Source organism: Lygodium microphyllum, chromosome 9 (genome assembly GCF_053477565.2).
Source record: "Lygodium microphyllum isolate KBCC chromosome 9, Lygodium_microphyllum_v1.1.10, whole genome shotgun sequence".
Classification (NCBI taxonomy): Eukaryota; Viridiplantae; Streptophyta; class Polypodiopsida; order Schizaeales; family Lygodiaceae; genus Lygodium; species Lygodium microphyllum.
Genome location: NC_141143.1, coordinates 2368820 through 2387639, shown reverse-complemented (window position 1 = coordinate 2387639; position 18820 = coordinate 2368820). Strand labels below are relative to the sequence as shown.

At 41.6% G+C, this 18820-nt stretch overlaps 1 protein-coding gene across 3 annotated transcripts in view; it reads left to right on the top strand.

The window, feature by feature from the left end:
• Nucleotides 1-18820, top strand: part of LOC148030753 (deSI-like protein At4g17486) — a 49806-nt gene that overhangs the window by 11037 nt on the left and 19949 nt on the right. The window lies entirely within an intron of this gene.

Here is an 18820-nt window from a genome sequence, read left to right as displayed (position 1 = left end):
TGATAATCCTTTGCTGTGTTCTACTGAAGTTCAGAAGTTGATAAAGAAGGAAGTTTGTGAGATATATATGTTATGGTCTCTTCTTGTACAAAATACTTTTACTTTCTGTAATATAAAGCAACAATTTTCTTATGTTTGTGAATTGAATGTTAATAATGAATTGAGTAGTTTGTTAGATGATTTTAAAGATGTGTTTCCTTCTGATTTACCAAGTGGCCTTCCACCAGATAGGGGTGATATAAATCACCCAATTGATATAAATAAGGATACACACCCTATTTCAAAACCACCGTATAGGTTAAGTGAAACACAGCATCAAGAAGTTGAAAGACAAATTAAGGATTACCTGGATAAAGGGTTTATTCAACCCAGTAATTCACCTTGGGCTTCACCAATTTTATTGGTAAAGAAAAAAGATGGTTCTATGCGACTTTGTGTTGACTATAGAGCATTTAATAAAATAACGGTGAAGAATAAATTTCCTATGCCCAGAATGGAAGATCTTTTTGATCAATTACAAGGGGCAAAATTCTTCACAAAAATAGATTTAAGATCAGGTTATCACCAAGTAAGAATTAAGGCACAAGATGTTCCCAAGACAGCATTTCGTACTAGATACGGGCATTATGATTTTTTGGTGATGCCTTTTGGCCTCACTAATGCACCAGCTACCTTTATGAAGCTGATGAATAGTGTTTTACGGCCCTATCTAGGACATTTTGTAGTAGTCTTCTTGGATGATATCTTGATCTTTAGTAAATCAAGATAAGAACATTTGGAACACTTACAATTAGTATTCCAACTGTTAAGAACACATTCCCTTTATGCGAAAGAGGGAATCAACATGGATCCAGAAAAAGTAAGGGCAATTATTGAATGGCCACCTCCAAGGAACCTGGAAGAGCTGCAGATCTTCCTAGGTTTATCTGGATTTTATCGTAGATTCATTCGAGATTATGCCAAAATAGCTGTTCCAATGACAGACCAACTTAAAGGGAAAGGAAAAAGTTTTAATTGGGGAACAGACCAAAATTAAAGTTTTCAAAAACTTAAGGTAGCTATTGCTACAGCTCCAGTATTATTAATAGTGGATCCCAATAAACCATTTGTGGTTGAAGCTGATGCCAGTGATAAGGCAATAGGCGCGGTCTTATTACAAGAAGGTCGACCAGTTGCTTTTGAAAGCAAGAAATTAGATCGTGCAAAACATAATTATTCTGTTTATGAGAGGGAGCTGTATGCAATAGTACATGCAATGAAGAAATGGAGGCACTATTTGTATGGTGCCAAACTTTTGATTTTATCAGATCATGAAAGCATTAAGTGGCTTAATGATCAACCGGATTTACACGGGCGTAAAGCCAGATGGGCCGAACTCCTCCAAGAGTTCGACTATGAGATAAGATATAGAAAAGGAAAATATAAAATAGTAGCTGATGCACTCAGCAGAATGCCCATCATTAATGAATTGAGTTTTACTCAGTTCACTTCCAATTTACTTGAATCTCTAAAAGGGAAATGCCAGGTTGATCCGGCATATTCCAACATATGGGAAGGAATAAAAAATGGGGATCCAAATGAAAGTGCTTCTACTGAGGAAGGAATATCTGAGAATGTTCAACAAGGAAATGGAGCATCAGGGGTTGCTCAAACTGGATTCAAGTGGAAGAATTTTACCATTGATAATGGTTATTTACTCTACAAGGGTAGAGTATGTGTCCCGAAAGATACAGAAATAAGGCGCCAGATACTCTTTGAGTGTCATGATACCCCTAGTGCGGGACATCCAGGAGTTAATAAGACTTATAGTCTTATTAAAAGGCAGTTCTATTGGCCTGGAATGAATAAGGATGTCCTTGACTATGTGGCCAAATGTAATAAATGCCAGGTTAATAAAGCTGAAAGATTAAAAATGGGAGGACTTCTCCATTCATTAGAAATTCATTCGGGAAAATGGGAGAGTATCTCCATGGACTTTATTGTTGCTTTACCTAGAACACAGAGGGGGCACGACTCTGTGTGGGTAATTGTGGATAGGTTAACCAAAATGGCTAGGTTCATTCCAACTTCAACTGATGTTAAAACACCAGAATTGGCTAGATTGTTTGTAGAGAACATATACCGATTATATGGCCTTCCGGCAAATATAGTTTCTGATCGGGATAGAAAATTTGATAGTCATTTTTGGCGTGCGGTATTTAGGAAATTGGATACTAAACTTAGCATGAGTACGGCGGATCACCCGCAAACAGATGGGCAAATTGAAAGGTTTAACCAAATTCTTGAAGATATGCTTAGGGCATATGTAAGTAAAAGGCAAACTAATTGGGAAGAGTATTTACCGATAGTAGAGTTTGCATATAACAGTGCCAAGCACTCTTCCACTGGATATAGTCCATTTATGTTAATGTATGGGTTTCAGCCCAGAGCTCCTTTTGCAGTAGGACTGCATAAGGAAAAGGTTCAGACAGCTAAAGATTTTTTGGAGGATATGAATAGTATGTTAAAATTTGCTCAGGAAAATATTAAAAAAGCTCAAAATCGCTCTAGAGCATATGCAAATCCTCACCGAAGAGACATTTTCTTTGAAGAAGGAGAATTGGTCTATCTTAAGGTGCCTGAACAAACTAAAACTATGAAAAAGGGACAATGTCCAAAGCTTTCACCAAGGTATTGTGGTCCTTTCATAATACTTAAAAGGGTGGGAGAATTGGCTTACAAGCTCCAACTACCTGCTGGTAGTAAAATACATCCAGTTTTTCATGTAAGTAAATTAAGGAAGAAGCTGGGTGATTTGGATAATTTAATCTTAAATGATGATATTGAGGACCTATTCAATGACCAATCTAATCCACATGAACCAGAAAGAATATTAAGTGTTCGTAATAGACGAACGAGGAATACTATTTATCAAGAATGTTTGGTTAAGTGGAAAGATTGTTCAGAAGAAAGCTCAACATGGGAGCGAGTAAGTACTTTAAAGAAAAGGTTTCCCGATTTACAGTTAGACCTTCCAAGTATCGTTTTCGAGGACGAAACCGATTCTTAAGGGGAAGGAAATGTGACATTAATGTGACATTAAAAGTGATATTTAATGTCACGTTAAGGTCATAAATATGGAATGTGACATTAAAGTGACATTTAATGTGACATTAAGGTAAATCTAGGGGAACATGCACGAGAATGACCGTCTGGGCTCTTGGGCGCCCGAACGGGGTTAAGGGGAGCCTAGAGAGTAAGAGAGTCCAAGAATAGTAGGACTCAAGAAAAGTTGACGGCTGGCAGAGGAAACGGGGAGAGAGATGCCAGCACTTATCTAGGCGTGGTTGGGAGGAGAAGGATTATTCGTGCTCAGGGTTTTCATCGTTTTTCTCTGTCTTTCCCGAAGCCATCTTTCACCAAGGATGCAGAGGCACTTATTTTGATTGCCTTGTTAGTGAAAAGGGCAATTATTTTGCACATTCGGTCTTGTAAGACTTCAAGATCAGCATGGGACATACTTGAGCATATGTTTGCAACCCACAATGAGGCTAGGATATCCTATCTTTGCAGTGAGTTGGTCAATGCTAACATGGATGAGGGTGATAGCATGATAGATCACCTTACTCGTATATAGGATTTGCGTGAGCAGCTGCTCAATATTGATGAGGTCATTCAAGTTGTTGAATTGGTGAACATAACATTGAATACTCTTTCGGAGTTGTATCTTGGTTTCCACACCTCTTTGATGTTATCTTTGAGGAGGGGGGTAGAAGCCCCTTACATTTGTGGAGTTGGAAGGCCTCTTGTTACAAGAGGAATAGACATGGAAGAATATTTCATTGCGTTTAGGTGATGTGGGTATGGTTTCCAAGTTCAAAGGCAAAGGTAAAGTCAGGCAAAATGCAAAGAATTGGCAAAAGGGTGATGTTGGACAGCCATCAAATAAGGTTGTCTAAGGCTTGGAAAACTCTAAAAGAAGAGGAAATGGCATTATTGCAAAAAGCCCGGTTGTTATATTGATGAATGCAAAAAGAGATTGGCCAAAGAGGAGTCCAGTTTGGCTGTCCAAGAGACATCAGCCAGGAAATCCATAGATGGTGAATTTGTTAGAAGTGGAGCAACAATGGAAGCATAAACATGCGCTGAAATAAACTGCTGAACACGAGACAAAAGAGAAAAAGAAAGAAAGAGAGAACACAATACAGATGAGAATTTAGATGTATGCTCGGGAAATGGAATCCATATATGAGACACGAAACTGTTGCATACAACAACGAGTCACTGTCTGTGTGGGCATTGCCACCGGCTCCTCTCTCCACAGGACCTCTAGGTGGTGAGCTGCTAGACTGAGGAGGAGCCCAAAATATATAGGCATGAGTAATGCCATATAATATGTCAGGGCGGCCAGCATTAATGTTGGGTATTTCACTTACGCCTACGCTTACATAGGAGTGTCGGTGATCGGTAGGACACTGTGCCCCTTTTTACTCTCGGTACAAGAGGTTTTTTTTCCCCATACTTAGTCTTATTTCGTATGTGCTTATGCCACACACTTACGGGCACTTATTGTGTTCAGGTGTGAACACTCCCTACAACCCTAAGGTTTAAGGGTTGTACCTTGTACTTTCAGATTACACTCTTTCAGTCTATTGCATTGGGTGTTGTGCTTCACTCTTCATCTCACATTTGGTATCAGAGGTGCGGCTTTGTTCAGCTAAGCTCTGCTTAGCCTCCGAGAGTTTCTGCTTAGGTTCAGCTCTGCTCTCAATACTTGTAGAGTGCCGCCCTGTGGTGCTTGTTCTGCAGCCTCCAAGTCAGCACTAGTCAACAAGGGAGCCCGTCTGCCAGGTCGTCCTGCACCTGCCACCAGGCCACTGCCCACTTTGCCCGCCTAGACTGCCTGCTCCGCCAGCAATAGCCAGCGCCAGCAGCAACACTGTCTACAGCGCCCCTGCGCCAGCCTGGGAGCCCACTTCAGCCTGTCTGTACCTGGCAGCGCCGCCCCTATGGCCATGCCTGCCTCCTGGTCTTGTCCTTGTGCCCCGCTAGTTGCGACGTCAGCTCTGCCTCCAGTGCCACCTACAGCTTCTTGCCCTGTGCCACACTGCTAGTCTCTCCAGCGTCGCCTGTGCCTAAGCGAGCTCCTGCCATGTCTATGACACATAGCCTGCCACCCTCCTGACCTTGCACCTGCACCTGTATTTGCGTCTATGGCCATGAGCTTGTCTGGCCGACTAATTTCAGAGGTATTTTTAAAAAAATTTACCCTTTTTATTCCAGAATTCATCTCTGGACAAGAAGGCTTCTGGCTAAGCAAGCACAGAATTGAGTACGTGTTTGGGATATGGTTGATGCAAATTTCTAGGAAAATTTATCAGAAAATTTGGGGCTTTTGAGTTTTTTCAGGACATTGGAACATGTATTGCAGTCTGAGTCAGTGATAGACTGTTTTGGACAAATTTAGGGCAAGAAATTTTGGGGATTTTGCTCATACAGTGTTGCTGAACACTGAATGCACCTTGGACTGCGTGCATCACAGACAGTTTTGACAGAGTGCACTTGAGTGTACTAATTGCAGCAAGTTATTTGCTGCAATTTTTGGAAAATTTGAGATTTCGAGTTTGGTCCAGCTTGGACATTGCTCTTTTGCTTCTTTTGGCATTGATTATTATGGCAAATCAGGGAGGTGATGTCTTTATGTATGTATCCAAGGAGGATAGATTGGATGGTAACAGCTACTCACTTTGGTCCTTCATGATGAAGAATGTGCTTGTGGCAAAAAATCTTTGGGATTATGTCAGTCGAGAAGAAGTTAGGCTAGGAGTTGTGGCTCCAGCCACTCCTCCTCCAAGAGGACGTGGACAACGGGCACCTCAGCTTGTTCATCTTGCTCCAATTCAGCCACTTCCCCAAAGATCAGCAGCTCAAAAAGCATGGGATACACGGGATGCATAGGCTTTGTTGCTGATTGCATTGGCAGTTGAGCAGTCCATCATTCCCCACATTCGTTCGGCAACTTTTTCACGAGAAGCTTGGCTAACTTTGGAGTAGATGTTTGCTGGTAAGAATGAGACTCGCATCTCTTTCTTAAAGAAAGAGCTAGAGACATTGAAGATGGATGAGGGTGATTTCTATGTAGGATCACTTGAATAAAATTCAGGACTTGCGTGAGCAACTTATGAATGTTCATTGAGTACTATTCAGATGCACAGCTGATATCTACTACATTGAACTCAATACCTCCTTTGTACTTGGCTTTCGACATTGCCCTAAACCTCACAATGAGGATAGCCCCATAGCCTATCTCCTTTCTTCAGTTAGTCAGTTTGCTTCTAGAAGAGGAGCAAACAATAAGAAATAGTGGTGTGGATGTCATAGCCTCTGAGCAGGCTTTTATGGCTAGACAGAAGAGCAAAGGCAGCCAAGTAAAGAATGCTCCGCAGAGCTCTGGGACTTCTGGCACCTCACAGGGAAGTAAAAAACAAGGGGGCAAGTAAGCCAAAAAGGGCAAACGCCATTATTCCAAGAAGCCAGGCCACTATATCACTGAGTATAGAAAGCGCATTACCAAGGAGAAGAAAAAGGAGTCAGGAATGTCTGTTTCTGATGCTCCTTCCACTGCTACTGAGTCCGCGTCCTTTGTTGCAGACATGGACTATTGCTTTTACACATGCAGTTATGACACTTCTTGGACTGATCGAGCATTTAGCTCTATTGAGGATGCAGGCACCTGGTTTTTTGATAGTGGTGCTTCTAGGCATATTGCATTCCACAGATATTTATTTGCTTCTGTTGGTGCAGCTCCAGTTGGCAAGTCTGTACAATGTGCCAATAATGCATCATACCCTGCTAGAGGTATAGGGGAGATTGTGCTCATAGCCATTGATGGCTCTATTCTCCGCCTATAGGATGCTTTGTTTGTGCCCGGTATAAAGAAGAATCTGCTCTCTATTTCTTCTTTGGCACGTTGTGGTTTGCAGGTCGCATTTGATGATGACAGATGCATGGTGAGAGACAAAGAACACGTGACTTTGGTCTTGACTGGGACTTTATGTCATGGGTTATATGAGTTGGATGCTCTATCGGTTGATCAATCAGCGTACTTGGCATCCACTCTTACTCCTGGTATGATACATGCAGAGTTATGGCATGCTCGCATGGGGCATGTGAACTTTGGTAGCTTGATTACAACGTACACAGATGCTAGATGGATTACCTCTTTTGGAGAGACCTCTTGAGCACTTGTACGAGGGATGTATTTTGGGAAAAATGCATCGGTTTTCGTTTCCTCGTGATGTTGCTTTTAGAGCCACCACTAGGTTATAGTTAGTGCATTCAGATGTATGTGGGCCTATGCAGACAAAATCATTGGGAGGATGTTACTATTTTGTGACTTTTATTGATGACTTTACCCGGTTTTGTTGGGTCTACTCTTTGGTGGAAAAGTCAGAAGTGCATGATGCATTCTTGGCTTTTGTTGCACTTGCTGAGAACCAATCTGGTTGTAAAATTGAGACTCTCCGTTCGGACGAGGGGGAGAATACATGTCCTCTATGCTGAATTCTTTTTTTGAAGGAGAAAGGCATTATCCATTAGTTCACTATTGCTTATACTCCACAGCAGAATGGGGTTGCAGAGAGGAAAAATCGGTCACTCATGGAGATGACCAGGTGTATGCTGAAAGCAAAGAGCTTGCCACACAATTTTTGGATGGAAGCCATTATGTGTGCTTGCCATGTTTTGAACAGATGCCCCACCAAAGCACTAAAGAAAATTACATCTTTTGAGGCTTAGAATAGTCGGAAACCTTCTGTTGGACACTTTCATACCTTTGGGTGTCTTGCATATGTACACATTCCCTAGGTACTCAGGAAAAAGTTGGATAACAAGGTTGTCAAATGCATTTTTGTGGGATATAGTAGTGAGAGCAAAGGCTACAAACTCTATGATCCTGTCTCTAAAAAGGTGTTTGCCAGTAGGGATGTACTATTTGATGAAAAATCAGAATTGTCCCTTGCTGGTTTAGACACATATCAGGCTGCGTGTGATGTATTTGAAGGGCTGCTGCCCATTACATTTGGTGATTCAACTGGAGTTTCAGCAAGTGAACTCAATGTTCAGCTCCATTGGAAAATGCAGAAAATCAGCCATTGGCTGATCTGAATAATCAGCAAAGTGCTGAAACTGAAATTCAGCAAGAGCTTATGCACAGTTAGGAGGCAAGACAAATGCCTAGATGATATTTACAGACTATGAAAGATAGTCATTTGGATGCATCCATGGCTGGTTGTACTAGAAGGGAAGCTCGTATGCATGATATTGCACATACCATGGAGTTTGTTATGGCAGCAAGCACAGTTGATGATGAGGAGCCTAAATGTTTTGAGGATGCACAACAAAGTGTGCATTGGATGGTAGCAATGCAAGCTGAATTGGATTCTATCACTAAGAATCAAACATGGGATTTAGTGTCTTTGCCCTTTGGGAAGAAAGCCATTGGAACAAAATGGATCTACAAGCTGAAACGAAATGCAGATGGATCCATTGACAAATATAAGGCAAGGCTTGTAGCTAAAGGCTATGCACAGAACAAAGGCATTGACTATGAGGAGACATTTGCTCCTACCTTCTGAATGACGACCATCAGGTCTATGGTTGCTTTGGTTGCTTATTATGGATGGACTGTGCATCAGTTGGATATTAAAACTGTATTTTTACATGGGGAACTTCATGAGGAAGTATATGTACAGCAGCCCATTGGTTTTGTAGTTGAGGGATTCAAACACTTGCTTTGCAAGCTGAAAAAACCTTATATGGTTTGAAACAAGCTCCTAGAGCTTGGTATGCAAAGATAGATGCTTTTTTGCTCAGCCAAGGGTTTATAAACAGCTCATCTGAGTCTACCCTTTACGTATGTAAAGAGGGGGGATCCATGCTGATCATTTGTCTATATATTGATGATCTCTTGCTTACAGGGAAACATGCTGATTAGACTTCAGCATTCAAACAAAATTTGCAGCAAATCTTTGACATGTCAGACTTGGGGTCTTTGCATTATTACTTCGGCATTCAGTTCATACATGATGCTAGAGGTATTGGTTTATCACAGTCAAGATACATTGGTAAACTTCTTGAGAAGTTTGGCTTACAGGATTGCAAGCCAGTCTGTACACCAATGGAACCTGGACTAAAGCTGTCATTACATGATGACAGTGATTTGTTTGATATACACACATATGCTCCAACAGTTGGATATTTTATTTACCTATGCAACACTAGGCCGGACATACAATTTGTAGTTTCAGCCCTGAGGAGATATATACATCAGCCACGCATGTCACATTGGCAAGCTGTTAAGCGTGTCTTTTGTTACTTGCAGGGTACTAGATCTCTTGGATTGCTTTATGCCAAGGGGGAACCACTACAGTTACATGCTTACAGTGATTCTGATTGGGCTGGTGATTATGATTCATGTCACTCCACTAGGGGCAATTGTTTCTTTCTTGGCTCATCTTGCATATCTTGGCTTAGCAAGAAACGATCCAGTATTGCCATATCGTCATGTGAAGCTGAATACAAGGCAGCTTTCATTACCATAGTTGAATGCATATGGATTAGACGCTTGCTAGCTAATTTGGATTTATCTGTTACGGAGCCTTTTTCACTGACAGTTAGAGTGCCATTGCAGTGGCACGAAACCTAGTGTTTCATGCATACACGAAACACATGGAGATACATTATCACTTTGTCAGAGAGAGGTTACACGCAGGTGATATCAGCCTTGTCTATTGCCCTACCACCAGTAATGTGGCACACATCTTCACCAAAGCTCTTCCTCGTGACAAATTTGAAGCATTTTGCAATGCTTCAAATTTGATTTCCTTTGGTGGCGGATGATCCTTGTACTTTTGATCACTCTTCACTCCAGGGGGGGTTGTTGGGTATTTCACTTACGCCTCACTTAGGCCTACACTTATATAGGAGCGCCGATGATCATAAAGACATTTGGACACTTTTTACTCTCGGTACGAGAGGTTTTTTTTCCCCAGACTTATTGTCTTATTTCGTATGTGCTTATGTCACACACTTACGGGCACTTATCGTGTTTGGGTGTGAACACCCCCTATAACCCTAAGGTTTAAGGATTGTACCTTGTACTTTTAGATTACACTCTTGCAGTCTATTGCATTGGGTGTCGTTCTTCACTCTTCATCTTGCAATTAATGTTGTCGATTGGCAGCAATAAATGTTATAAAGCATAAAATGCTACACAATAAAAATACTTAAAATATCTACATAATGTGCCCGGTCCACAATACTTGCTCAGACTCACACATGAGCTGATATATTGTGCTAACACTCTCTCTCAGACCATGGGTGATCTGATACAATACAATGATACAATGATAAATGACTAATCATAGTTCATACAACAGAGAACCACCAAGTAGAACCATGGATACCATACCATACAATACAATACAATGATGTTGATCATACCAACTCTTGAAAATAGAGAAGATCATAGTAGCTCTCAATGTCTGTCAACAATGCCTCTGATGTAGCACACGGGACCAGCTTGTCACCAATGCCGCAACGCATAAATGACCATGGATTCCTCCCCTTTGGCTAGATTGTCAAAGCGTCCTCTCATGTGAGCTCTAGACGAAAGCCACTTGCTTTGTGTCAAATAACCAGTCCATCATAAACTTGGATGTCAATCCTAGCTTCAAGATTTGAACTTGCTAGACTTCGGTCGATGCATCAGGGATGTCTCTCTTTGGATCTTATGCATTTGTATAGAAATATAGATGAGGCACGACTACCCCATCTTACCACCCTCTCACACTCTCTCTTTGGCGCTGGAGAGTCGTGAGGAATGACCTCATCACCACCACTCGAAAGCAGAGGAGGAAGGGGCCACTGAGCCCTTTCCACGATCCGAAGAAGAGGATCCCTTCCGTGCCTTGGGCTTTGTCTTGGCCGGAGGATCTGAGTCGAAATTTGAGGCAGATGATGACTCATTGGAGGAGTCCTCATCCCGCTTCGTCTTTTGCTCCTTTTCTTCGTGGAAGCCGCTAACTCTTTATAGTAATTCCGCAAATGGCCCTTCTTGCCATAGTGGTAATACTGGGCCTTCGACTTCTTCATCCTTGACCCCCTCTCTAAAGCTATAAGAGCCTCACTTGAACCTCCATAACGTGACAGAAGCTGCCCCTATAGTCGTAAATTCGCCTCATGTTTAAGTAGCATCGAGGACATATGAAGAAAGCTGACAAGAGTCGTAGATATCTGCGCCCTCAAAAGCATTTGTCACTCCATCAAATTCCGAAGAAAGCTTGTAGAGCATTGTACCAACAAGATGTGCCTTTGATAGGGTAGATTACGTAGTTCGAAGCTGGTCTTGGATCTGGGTAACTCGAAGTAGGAATGATTGGATCGTATCTTTGGTTTCAAACTTCAGTTGCTGGAGCTGGCCATAGAGAGTAACGGCCCTCATGGTGGAAGAAGCCTCATACATCAGCTGCAACTTCAACCATATGTTTGAAGCTGTGCTGCAGGAGGTGACCACCGATAGGATTTCTTTGGAAATACATTGAAGTAAGGCCAAGTAAGCAAGGGCATCATCCAAATCCCATGTAACCACTGCTTCCTCATGGTTGTCTTCATCAAAATCAGCTAGAACAGGAGAAGGCCATTAAGGATGTGCAATAGCTCAGCAAACCACGAACCATAACTGCTTGTGGATGAACCATGCCTTTATCGCCGCACTCCATGTGTGATAATGAGGTCCATGGAGCTTGTCATCAATGGATGTGCATGGAGTAGAGTAGTTTATTATCGTCCACGGAAGGCCAAATTATGACCCATGGGACCTTTCCACATATACAATGATTCTCCTTTCCCGTGGGAAAGGGTAGCTACAGTGAAAGAACGATCTATGCAGTGTGGTTCTTCCGAAAGCGTAGATGCGGGTGATTAAAGCCCCTAACTTTGATATAGGAGTACGGCTACAATCGTTTTCAAATTGATAATACTTGCTTTTCCGTGTCGCTAATCGCCGCTCCACACATGTATGCCATTTGTGGTTTGCAGGTATCTCAATCCCCAAGTATTTGAAAGTAGATACTACCTCTATAGATTGTCCCGCATAGTGTACTTTTGGTGGGGTCTTTGATTGCTTGGTGCGCACATCCATTAGCTTTGTTTTTGTTACATTCACTGTCAAACCACTATCTTGATAAAACCATTCAAGAATCCCCATGAACTGTTGCATACGTTCCCCAGTATATGTAAAGAAGGCCACATCATCTGCATAAAGCAGGAGCAAGATGGCAAATATACCAATATGCGGGCTTTTGGCTTCCTCTTCATTCATAGCCGTGAGAAGTATTTCCTCTAACTTACCAATGCAGAAACCAAATAGTGTGGAGGAGCCATCTGTAGAGGATTTAGAAGAGAAGTAGAGAAAAGAAGGTATTTGGAGAGGCAACATAGCCAAAACACGAGTATAGACTGCAAAAAACAAGAGTTCACATATAGTATAACCCAAAATCTAACAAAAAGAAGACAAAAGCTGTTGCAAAATGAAAAAAAATCAGTCAAAAACTGCCAAAAACAGCAAAAGCAGCCTAAAGTTACAGTCATCTAGCCAGGAAGGAGTCAAGAACACCAAAACGCAACCTGAGTACTGCCACAAATAGGCTGAAAAACTGTCACAGCAGTTTGAAAACTGAAAACATAGGGAGTAGAGGGGCTATAGATAGCAGGGGATGGCAAATCTGCAAAAAACGCAGGTAAAACAGGTCGTCTGGTTGGAGCAGTAGTCACGTGATCAACAAGGGTGAAAACAGTCCTGAAATCAACAAGAAAACACAACAGGAGCAGAGATGTTGAAATCCCATGTTAGAAGTGGAGCAGCAATGGAAGCATAAACATGTGCTGAATTAAATTGTTGGACACAGACAAAAGAGAAAAGAAAAGAAAGAGAGAACACAATATAGATGAGAACTCAGATATATGCTCGGGAAACGGAATCCATATATCAGACACGAGATTGTTGCATATGACAGTGAGTCATTGGCTGCGTGGGCACTGGCATCGGCTCCTCTCTCCACAAGACCTCCAGGTGGTGAGCTGCCAGGTTGAGGAGGAGGAGCCCAGAATATATAGGCATGAATAATGCCATAAAATATGTAAGGTCGGCCAGGATTAATGCTGGCCGACCGGCAGCAATAATTGCTATAAAGCATAAAAGGCTACACAATAAAAATACCTAAAATATCTACGTAATGTGCCGAGCCCACAATACCTGCTTAGACTCACACATGAGCTGACATACTACGCTAATAGAATCGTGATGCTTTAGCCAACTTTATGGAGGAGGATTATACATTTCTCACATGTAGCTATGATTCTTCGATGACTGATTCAGCATTTAATGCTGTTGAAACACACCAACATGGTATTTTGATAGTGGAGCATCAAAGCACATCACTTCTAGGAAGTGTTTCTTTACCTCTTTGCATTCAACCCCTATTGGGAAGCGTGTTACATGTGCCAACAACAGTAGTTATGATGTATGTGGCATTAAGACAATCACTATTATTGCCGCAAATGGTTGTGATTTCATGCTTGTAGATATCTTGTTTGTGCTTGGCATTACAAAGAACTTGTTGTCTATCTTTGCTTTTAATAAGCATGGCTTTTAGGTCATCTTTGAGGATGATAAATGTAGTTTTAGAGATATAGAGATGGATTATGAACTCAGGCTGTTCAACACCCTGCATAAGGGTCTATTGTTGTTGGGTACATATGACAAATAGTCTCACGATGCTTTGGCAGTCACTACTCTTTTGCCCGCTATGTAGAATGCGGAGCTATGGCATGATTTTGGAAGTTTGATTACCCTTTAGAGGTATCATATGATAGATGCATTGCCTCCAATGGAGACTTCGCCTCCTCATGCATGTGAGGATGCATTTTGGGCAAGATGCATAGGTTTGCCTTAAAAAAGGATGGTGTAGTGCATGCTGTTTGAAAAATGCAGCTTATTCACTTTGATGTTTGTGGTCCCATGAGGACATGTGCACTTGGTCTTTACTTTGTTACATTTATCAATGACTACTCACGGTTTACATGGGTATACGTGCTGAAGGCAAAATCTAATGTTTTTATCCATTTCAAATATCTTGTTGCAAAGCTTGAGGCTGAATTTGGTTTAAAAGTACAGATACTTTGCATAGATAGAAGGGGGAAGTACATGTCTCGTGCTTTTGAGACATATTTGCTTGATCATGGCATTATGTATCAAGCCATTGTTAGAATGACTCCTTAGTAAAATGAAGTTGTTGAATAGAAGAATCACACTCTTATGGAAATGACTCATTGTATGTTGAAAAGCAAGGGGTTGCCTCATAAATTTTGGTTAGAAGGCCTTCAGTGTGCAAATTATGTGTTGAATCGTGTACCTACTAAGGCATTGAAGACGATCACACCATTTAAAGCTGGGAATGGCAAGAAACCCAAAGTTGACTATGCCTATGGGCATGTTTCGAAAGAGATTCATGGGAAGCTTGATGACAAGGTTGTCAAATACATGCTTATTGGCCATAGTTTGGAGAGCAAGGGCTATCGTTTGTATGACCCATGCACGAAGAAGGTTTTTGTTAGTAGGGATGTTATATTTGTTGAAAATGTTGCATTTTCACATGATCAGTTTCAAATGCTAGCCACCCATGACATTGGTGATGTCTTTGAGGGTCTCTTGCCACTTTCCTTGGAGTTCATGCCTGCTGGAAATGGCAGGACAGACTTAATACAATAAGATGTTGTTGCACCATATACTCCCGAATAGTAGGATGTTGATGATGGTTTGCCACATATAGTGCAAGAAGCAATACAATAGGAAAGGACTGCTGTAAATGCAGCCAAAACAGTCTCGAGATGGTTGTTACAAACTCTCTAGGATAGCAAAATGGATGCTTCTTTATCTTGGTGCACTAGAAGGGTTGCTAGACATGCAACACATGATGTGGCGGGGGGGGGGGGGGGGGCACATTTGGCTGATATTATGGGAGTAGATGATAGTGACGAGCCTATGTTTATGAGCTCATTGTTGGATGATGATGAATGTACTTTCTTGGACAAAGCTCAACAAGATGCATTGGATGTAGGTCATGTAGGATGAGTTAGAATCTATTGCCACTAACTCTAGATGGGATCTTGTGGATTTACCACCTGGCAAGAAGGCGATTGGCATAAAATGGATCTTTAAACTCAAATGCAAGGTTGATGGTATAATTAATAGATACAAAGCACGGTTGGTAGTGAAAGGCTATGCGCAGAAGAAGGGCATAGATTATGAGGAAACATTTGCTATGTCAGATATGGGCTGTTTACACTATTATTTGGGGATTCAGTTCACCCAAAATCATCATGGTATTATCATGTCATAGTCACAATATGTGGATAAGTTGCAAGATTGCAAACCTATGTGCAACTCCTATGGAGCCAAGCTTAAAGTTGTCTATGCATGATGGTGAAGAGATAAATGATGTTGCAATTTACAATCAAGTTGTTGGCTGTCTTATTTACCTTTGCAACACATGCCTTGACATTCAATATAGAGTATCTTAGGTGAGCAAGTACATGCATAGCCCACGGACTATACATTGGCAAGTTGTTAAGCGGATCTTTAGATATTTGTAAGATACTTAGTCACATGGATTATTATTTCCCGCAGCGGGGGGGGGGGGAAGACTTGCACTTACAAGCTTACAATGACTCAAATTGGATTGGTGATGCAAACATCGGCTAGTCTACTAGTGGACACTGTTTCTTTTTTGGGCCGTTCATGCATTTCATGGCTAAGCAAGAAACAACCTATAGTGGCTACCTCGTCTTGTGAGGTTGAGTACAAGAAGCCGTCACAACAACAGTGGAATGTGTATGGTTGTTCAGATTGTTAGTTGGTCTCCATTTATCATTCGAGGGTTCTAAACCTATTCTTTCTGACAGTCAGAGCACTATAGTAGTGGCACAAAATCATGTGTTTCATGCTCACACAAAATATATTGAGGTGCATTACCATTGTGTCAGAGAGAGATGCTATGCAAGAGAGATTAGCTTGATGTATGTATCTACACAAGAAAATGTTGCAAACATTTTCACCAAAGCATTACTACGTGAGAAGTTTGAGGCTTTTCGAATGTCCTTGAATTTATTACCCTTTGGTGATTCATCATCCTTGTACTTCATGACATTGGCACTGTAGGGGGTGTTAGAATTGATCAATTCTAGGCAGTGCCCAATGTATTTCGTGTGGTGTGGACACTTATTAAAGTGTCAATGTAGAGTGTGCATACCTAGTGTCTTCGGAGCTTAAAGTGGTGACACTAGGAGCTCACAACTAGGAGATGAAAAATTCATCGACTAAATAGGGTAGGCTAACTGTGAGGGTGTGCAACAGAAGAGAATCACGAATATGGAGAGACAAGGAGCAAAGAAGAGAAAGCAAGAAGAAAAGGATGATCTGCATTGAACAAAGAAGAAAGCTAAATATAATGAAGACTGATGAATCCCAGCATGCGACCAAGGTGTCAGTGAGGTCAAGGGATTAGGCTGAATAATGATGACAACACATGTGACGGTGACGGTAACGGTTATGGAGAAGATTGCACCCAACCAAGGTAACCATGGAATGTTTCACCCTTGAGACGTTGCATTTCCCCCTCAAACGTTTCAGCTTTGGGCAAGTTCCAAGCAAAACGCCAAGTAAAATGGTTGAATAATATATATGAGAGAGCTCTCTTTAGAAACAACGAGTTGCAACTTACACATTTATACAATGCAAATACTTTCATGTCAACAAATGATGTATATTCTATATGTAGAGTGCCTAAAAACTCTCAAAAAAGCAAGAAAAAAGAATTGGTTTTTATTTAAAAATCTTGTTTTAGTCAGCTAGTTTCATTGAGAGCGTTTCGCGTTTCAATGAAACATTTCAGGCGTTTCGCGTTTTAGTGCCGGTAAAACTTGTTTCAAGGTTACCATGCACCGAGTTGATGGAATACTTGCTAGAAAGAGAAAAAGTAATTAGGCTTACTGATTGCCAGTGCTATAAATAGTAGCAAAATGACAAAATTGGCCGATTGTATTAAATGCAGTCCAAATTGTATTTAATGCAGCTGCAAAAACGTTGATGTAGCAATTGCAAGCACTTTGGGGCTCATCCTACAGGGTAGCACAATTGATAAATGCATAATTGAGAAAAAAAACACAGTTAGAGCTCCAAATGTTATTCTCAGACTCTGACTAGGGTTCAGTGATGACAGACTGACAAAATATGGTAGGCTAACACTCCCTCTCAGATCTTGGGACAGTCTAAAGACACCAGAATCTCATGTGGTGAAGCATAGAAGCCTTGGGCAAAGGCTTCGTGAAGAGATTCGTTGCATTGTCCGCCGTAGCATAGTAGAGTGCTGTTAACTTAGGATATATGAGAGTGCGCAACGGAAGAAGGAACTTGAACACAGAGGAAGAGAGAGACAATTTGCAAGAGAAGAAGAAAAGAAACCTGCACTGAACAAGTAACAAATGCTGAATACAGGACTGACCAGTCCTTGCACGCAAGCCACATCGTTAGTGAGCATCAGATCAGGCTGATGATGACGGCAACACCGAAGACGTAGGAAGATGACAGAGTCGGAGTGTGCACTTGCCAAAGAAGGAGAGAAAGATGATAATCTAATTGACTGCCAATTGGGAAATGGCCATAAATAGTTAAAAAACCCAAAAACTGGCTGACCTAAAATTTGAGCCCAAAAATATGTCCAACCAGTATTTAATGCTGGTAAAAATGCCAGAAATGCTCATAAAAATCTTTGCTGACTCAGAGGATGAGGTCTCTATTCCTTCCTCTGAGAGACGAAGAGACTTTCGTGCTAGTTCACACAACGACCGGGGGTCACCTATGTGAGATCGAAGGATCGAGGTGCAGCTCAGAGTTTAGTAGACAGTGTGAGAGTAAGAGAGACAGAGTGAAGCACGACACCCAAGAGAATAGACTGAAAGAGTGTGTGCAGAAAGTACAAAGTACAACCCTTAAACTTAGGGTTGTAGGGGGTGTTCACACCCGACACACACTAAGTGCCCATAAGTGTGTAACATAAGCACATAAGCACATATGACAATAAGACTATAAGTTTGGGGGAAAAAACCTCTCCTACCGAGAGTAAAAAGTGGCCCAGTGTCCTACTGATCACCGACACTCCCATATGAGCGTAGGCGTAAGTGAGGCGTGAGTTAAATACCCAACAAACCCCCTTGGAGTGAAGAGTGATCAAGAGTACAAGGATCATCCGCCACCAAAGGATATCAAATTTAAAGCATCGCGAAATGCTTCAAATTTGTCACGAGGAAGAGCTTTGGTGAAGATGTCTGCCACATTACTGGTGGTAGGACAATAGACAAGGCTGATATCACCTGCATGTAGCCTCTCTCTGACAAAGTGATAATGGATCTCAATGTGTTTCGTGCGGGCATGAAACACTGGGTTCCGTGCCACTGCAATGGCACTCTGACTATCAGTGAACAAAGGAGTAGGCTCCGTAACAGATACATCCAAATCAGCTAGCAAGCGTCTAAGCCATACTCATTCAATTGTAGTAGTGAAAGCTGCCTTGTATTCAGCTTCACATGACGATGTGGCAACAGTGGATTGTTTCTTGCTAAGCCAAGAAATGCAAGAAGAGCCAAGAAAGAAACAATTGCCACTAGTGGAGTGACGTGTATCATAATCACCAGCCCAATCAGAATCACTGTAAGCATGTAACTG